The following is a 6,200-nucleotide window of genomic DNA, read 5'->3' as shown; positions in this document are numbered from 1 at the left end:
GAAAGTCTCTCCTGCAGTGTGACTTCTGGCAAAGAAGGTGGGATCACAGGGAAAGGCCCTCCCAGCAGTCAGTAATGTTAAGGAAGCTATCTACAAAAGTTCTAAATAAGCATTAAGCAAATCAAACCTAACAGTACAAAAACCTAAATTAACGAGATTCATCCTAAGAAGACAAGGTTGGCTTAACATGCAAAGGGCATTCAAGCTGGGTCCCAGTGTAGGGCTGTAGGAGAAGCACCAGACTGCTGACCATAAGAACAGGACTACTAACTAGGCAACCCAAAATGAGGAGAGGACTGGCTCTGTATTCTATAAAAATATTGAGATTTGGAGTGGACGAATTAATCTGTACTTAATCGGTAGAATAAAACCAGTACCAGTTGCTTTAGAGCCAATTCTGATGCATGACAATCTCATGTGTGTCAGAGTAGAACTGTGTGTTCCTAAAGGTTTTCCTTTTGAAATTTTCTGGCAGTTCCTTATCTATGGACTGCTGTTCTAATCACAAAAATTTTATAGTGGCAAAACAAGTGCTTTCACCTCCTGAATGAAAGGAGGTCCATCTATTAAGCCCTAGGTCTTTCTAAGAGTCTCTTCTGTCCTCCATTATATTTAGGAATCTTGTGTCATTATCTTTATACAATCCAGCCCTTCTAGAGTCAGATGAGCAAAAAACTGGGCAAGCAGAAAACAACTTTTTTGCATTTTGATACAATGTGGTCTTCAGAAGTCAATTTAGATCCAGAGATCCCAAGCAGGATTCCTTTCTGCTGGCCCCACGAGTGTTGTCAATGAGAAATCACTGCAATAGTGGCAACTGTCAACATGTCCCAGGCACTTGTCAAAGTCCTACATTTGTTATCCCATTCAATCTTCCCAACAGCCCTTGAGGTATGTTATGGATTGAACTGTGTCTCCTAAAAATATGTGTTATAAATCCTAACCCCTCAGCCTGTGAATGTAGTTCCATTTGAGAACACTGTTTTGTTATGCTAATGTGGCCATATCAGTATAGAATACGTCCTAAGTCAATCGATCACTTTTGAAATATGAAAGAGCAGATTAGGCACAGAAGAAAGTACACAAAGGGGAAAGACCAACAATATCTAAAGATGATGGAAACTGACCAAACTACTATGCCTTCTTTTAAGCCCAGGAACTCTAAAGATGGCTGGGTGCAGAAGGTGAAAGAAGGATTTTCACATAGAGCGAACAGAGACAGAAATTCTCCCTAGAGTTTGTACCTTGTGTTTGGACTTGTAGCTTCCTGTCTTAGTCTGTGTTCTCTAGAGTAGTCAAACCAGTGAATCATCTATATAAATATTTTGTAGTTGTTTAGTGCCATTGAAAGAACTCTGGTAGCGTAGTGGTTACGAATCAGGCTACAAACCTCAAGGTCAGCAGTTCGAAACTACAAGCTGTTCCACAGGTGAAAGATGAGGCTTTCTGCTCCTGTAAACCTATGCAGGATTCGGAAACCCTATACAGGATTGCTATGAGTTGGGACTGACTCCACAGCACATAACAACAACAACAACAACAACAACAACAAAGATTTACAGCCTCATAGAAACCCTGTACAGGGTCACTATGAGTGGGAACTGACTCCATGGCACATCACCACCACCACCAAGTGCCACTGAGTTGGTCACAGCAGCCCTGTATGCAGTGTCCAAGGAGTGGCTGGTGGGTTAGAACCACTGACCTTTTAGTTCATAGTCCAGTGATGTTTCCACAGCATCACCCCAGGACTACAACAATTGGTGATACATACATATATATACATACATTGACATTAACCATCACACTTCCTAAACTGAGAAAATGAAATTCTGTTTGCTAATGTTTTCTTTTGTGGTAGTTCTGTCGTAGAAACAATAAGAAACTAAGACAAGATGGTGCATTATTAACTGGTTACCACTGAGTCTATTCCAATTCCTAGTGTTCCCGTGTGTGTCTGAGTAGAAGAACTACACTCTGTGGGGTTTTCGATGGCTATGATAATTCAGAAGTAGATCGCCAAGACTTTCTGTCAAAAAACCTCTGCCTGGACCCGAACCTCCAATCTTTTGATTAGCAACTGAGTTCTTGCATTCACCATTTATACCATCCAGGGACTTTGGTTCCATTTTTAACCTTACTTTAGAGATGGGAAGGAAAATGAGACTTTCTGTTCCCACAAAGATTTAAATCTTCAGAAACCCTATAAAGGGTCACTATGAGTCAGCACTAATTCAGTGGTGCTTAACAACAACACAATAAATAGGAAACTGAGCTCTGAGATATTCCACAACTTGGGCTCAGTGTAAGCGACATGGCCATACTCTTCCTACTATCTCTGAACTAAATGTGTGGGGTTTTGTTGTTGTTGTTAGATGATTCCAACTTATAGAGAACCTATACATACCAGAATGAAACAATTCCTGTCCCTGTACCATCCTCACAATCATTGTTAAGCTTGAGACCACTGCTACTGTCACTGTGCCAATACATCTTGTTAGGGGAGTCCTCCTCCTGTTCGATGACCCTCCACTTTATCAAGCATGATGACCCTCCTGATAATATGTCTTAGGTATGAGAGACAAAATCTTGCCATTCTGACTTCTAAGGAACCTTCTGGCTGTATTTCTTCCAACACAGGTTTGTGTGTTCCTCTGGCAGCTCATGTTATTTTTTATATTCTTCTCCAACATCATAACTCAAATGGGTCAATTTTGCTATGGTCTTCATTATTCATTGTCCAACTTTCATACGTATATAAACTTACTGAAAAGACCATGGTTTAGATCAGGTGCACTTTATTCCTCAAACTGGCATCTTTACTCTTGAACACTTTAAAGAGGTCCTGTGTAGCTTATTTGCCTAATCATCATTTGATTTCTTGACTGCTGCATCCCTGAGTGCTGATAGTGGATCCAAGCAAAATAAAGTCTTTGACAACTTCAGTCTAGTCTTCATTTATCATGATGTTATTTATTAGTCCAGTAGTGAGGATTTTTGTTTTCTTTACATTGAGATGCAACCCAAAATGAAAACTGTGATCTTTGTTCTTCATCAGTAAGTATTTTAAGTCTTCTTCACTTTCATCAAGCAAGGTTGTATCTGAATATTGCATATTGTTCATGAGTCTTCCTCCAATCCTGATGCCATGTTCTGTTCTTCATATAATCCAGTTTCTTAGATTATTTGCTCAGCATACAGATTGATTAAATTCAGTGAAGAATACATCCCTGGCACACATTTTCCTGATTTTAAACCATTCAGGCCTTTTGTTTTTCTTGAATTGCTGTTTCTTGGTCTACATACATTCTTCAAGAGCACAATTTATTGTTCTGGAATACCCATTCTTCATAATGTTATCTATAGCTGCACAGTCAAAAGCCTTTGCATAGTCCATAAAGCACAGATAATCATCTTTCTGGTATTCTTTTCTTTAATCCAAGATCCATCTGACACCAGCAATTATATCCCTCATTCCACTTCCTTGTCTGAATCTGACTTGAATCTCTGCCAGTTCCCTTTCAATGTACTATTGCAACTGTTTTAAATTTATCTTTAGCAAAATTTTACTTCCATGTGATATTAATAATATTGTCTGGTGATTTCCGCATTCTACTGGGTTGCCATTTAGAGTTGGTCCAAATGTCTAGGCATAGATGAGTGAGTGCCTCCAGTGCTGCATCAGTTTGTTGAAAGATTTCTATTTATATAGAAATTATATATTTATATTCCATCACTTCTCAGAGTTGTGTTCTTTACCCAAGTGGTTTCAGTGCACCTTGGACTTCTTCCTTCAGTACCATTGGTTCTTGATCATATGATACCTCTCGAAATGGTTGAACATTAAACATTTCTTTTTTTGGTATAGTTACTCTATATATTCCTTTCTTCTTCTACTTCTTCCTGAATTCACTTTTCTTTTACTTTTATTAAAACCACTATATGATTGCCATGGCTGGAGCCTAGATCCTCTGCACAGAGATTCTGGTGTGGGTGCTTCACAAGGTGACTTTGTGAACACAGTCTTTTTCCAGAGGTTAAGGCTGAGATAGCTGTAGGTCTTAGAGATGGCATCAAAGGCGACCTTGGCAAAGTTGTCAGGGTGGCAGTGGAGCCCCTGGCTGAGGTGTAACAATCATCAATACCAGCCATCAGCAGCAGCTTCTTGGACACAGGGCTGAAATGATGTCAGTGCCTATGGGTGCAGGAATGAGACGCACAAGAACAGAGCAGCACCGGCCAGTCACCTTGCAAGGTACTGTGTGGGGTTTGCCAATCTTGTTACCCCAGTAGCCTCGCCTCACAGGGACAATGGACAGCTTGGCCAAGATGATGGCCCCACAAATGGCAGTGGCCACATCCTTGGAACACTTGACACCTAGACTGACATGGCCATTGTAACCTTGAACCTGGTCCACTGGCCAACGTGCATCTGTTTCTGCACAGGCATGATCTTCAAAACCTCATCCCAGGAAGAAGTCAGTGATTTCAGACTCCTTGATGGGCAGGGAGAAAAGGTAAATCTTCTCCAGGGACTTAATCTTCATGTCCTTGACCAGACAACCCAGCTTGGTGACAGGGAGCCACTCCTTGTCCTTGGCTTTGCTTCTGCGAGCACCCCAGCTTCGGCCACAGTTCCTACCACCACCATGACCCCGGCCCCGCAGACCACTGCTGAAGCCTCCACAGAAGCCACCAGGGGCTCCCGCCGCACCGTCAACACCTGCCATTTAGTGTTTTCTCAGAGTAGAAGCCCTTCTATCTTCTTTTGATACTTTCTGCATAGTTCAATATTTTGCCCATAGAATCCTTCAATATTGCAAGTCAAGTCTTCAGTTTTTTCTTCAGTTCTTTAAGCATGAGAAATGCTGAACATCTGAATGTGTTCTTGCCTTTTGGCTTTCTAACTCCAATTTATTATAATACTTGACTTTGTCTTCTCGAGCTGCCTTTTGACATTTTCGGTTCAGCTCTTTAGGATCTGTTCAGTTTCTTTAGGATCCCAGAAAACTTCACTGAACTGAAAGAAAAAAAAAAGAAAGAAGAAGACAAAGAAACAAAAGGAAGGAAATGGAGGAAGGGTCAGTAGAGCAGCAAAGGAGAGCAGGTCGGCAGGTAGCAGATGGAAACTGAAATCAAGTAAGTCTCAGAAGAGCACCAGGTTTTGTAGGAGGCTCATGCAAGAGGCCCAGGAAATAAAACAAAGGAGGAAGAGGCAAACCAACGGCTGTGGGGGCTCCGGAGCTCCTAGATCCCACACACATACTCCCCAAGACCGCTGAGATGCCTTGACCTCACTAGCTGCATGTTTCCCATCTGACTGCCCTGGCTTATTTCACCCATGTGTTTATTTAGTTTAAGGTCTACTTAAAAGCATTCTCCAAGAAAAGCAGAAGGGGAAGGAGAGCAGGGAGAAACAACTATTTAAAAAACTTAGTGAGTCGAAAGGAGCCAAGATTAACAACTCGGACTTATAACGAAGCCAGGAAGTCGAGGGAGGCTCCCATTTATTTCTCTTCCCCTGCTGCCATCAAACCATCTCCTCCCTCCTTCCTGTTCTCTTTCTCTGCAGTGAGTGGTGGTCACCCCGATGGCCAGGACATTCCTTGCCATGCTTGACCTTGTGCCAAGTTAGGACATCTTTTTAAGTTAATATCTTTAGCAACCATGATGCACAGATTACTGTAAAAACAGTCTGATGAGACAGCCTGACATCTCTACCTCTTCATCATCCCCTGCAGTGATTAGAACAGTGCTAGGCACACAGAAACTTGGGTGGAGTGATGGTTCAGAGGTAGGATTGTCACCTTTCATGCTGGAGAACTGGGTTCCATTCCAGGCTAATTGCCTCATGAGCAACCACCACCCATCTGTCAGTGGTGGTATGTATGTTGCTATGATGCTAAACAAGCTTCAGTGGAGCTTCCAGACTAAGATGAATCAGGAGGAAACATCTAGCATCCATTTCTGAAAAGTCAGCCAATGGAAACTGTATAGATCATGATGGACTGATCCCCTTATACATGGATGTGTAGCAGAACCAGGCAGGCTTTCTTTCTGTTGTACATAAAGTTACCATGAGTGGGGGCTGACTCACAGCAGCTAATGGCGACAGCAGGCACTGAGAGAAGAAATGTGGGTGCAGAGAAAAGTGTAAATAATGATCAGGAAGCACGCTTCCAGCCCCCGCTCAGGCACTA

At 42.1% G+C, this 6,200-nt stretch overlaps 1 pseudogene; it reads right to left on the bottom strand.

Moving 5' to 3' along the window:
- Positions 1-3,938: 3,938 nt before the first annotated feature.
- Positions 3,939-4,691, bottom strand: LOC102833974 (annotated as a pseudogene).
- Positions 4,692-6,200: the final 1,509 nt, after the last annotated feature.

This window comes from Chrysochloris asiatica, unplaced genomic scaffold, assembly GCF_000296735.1.
Source record: "Chrysochloris asiatica unplaced genomic scaffold, ChrAsi1.0 scaffold00230, whole genome shotgun sequence".
NCBI lineage: Eukaryota > Metazoa > Chordata > Mammalia > Afrosoricida > Chrysochloridae > Chrysochloris > Chrysochloris asiatica.
The sequence above is the reverse complement of the archived record's forward strand: the minus strand, read 5'-3'. Positions and strand labels throughout refer to the sequence as shown.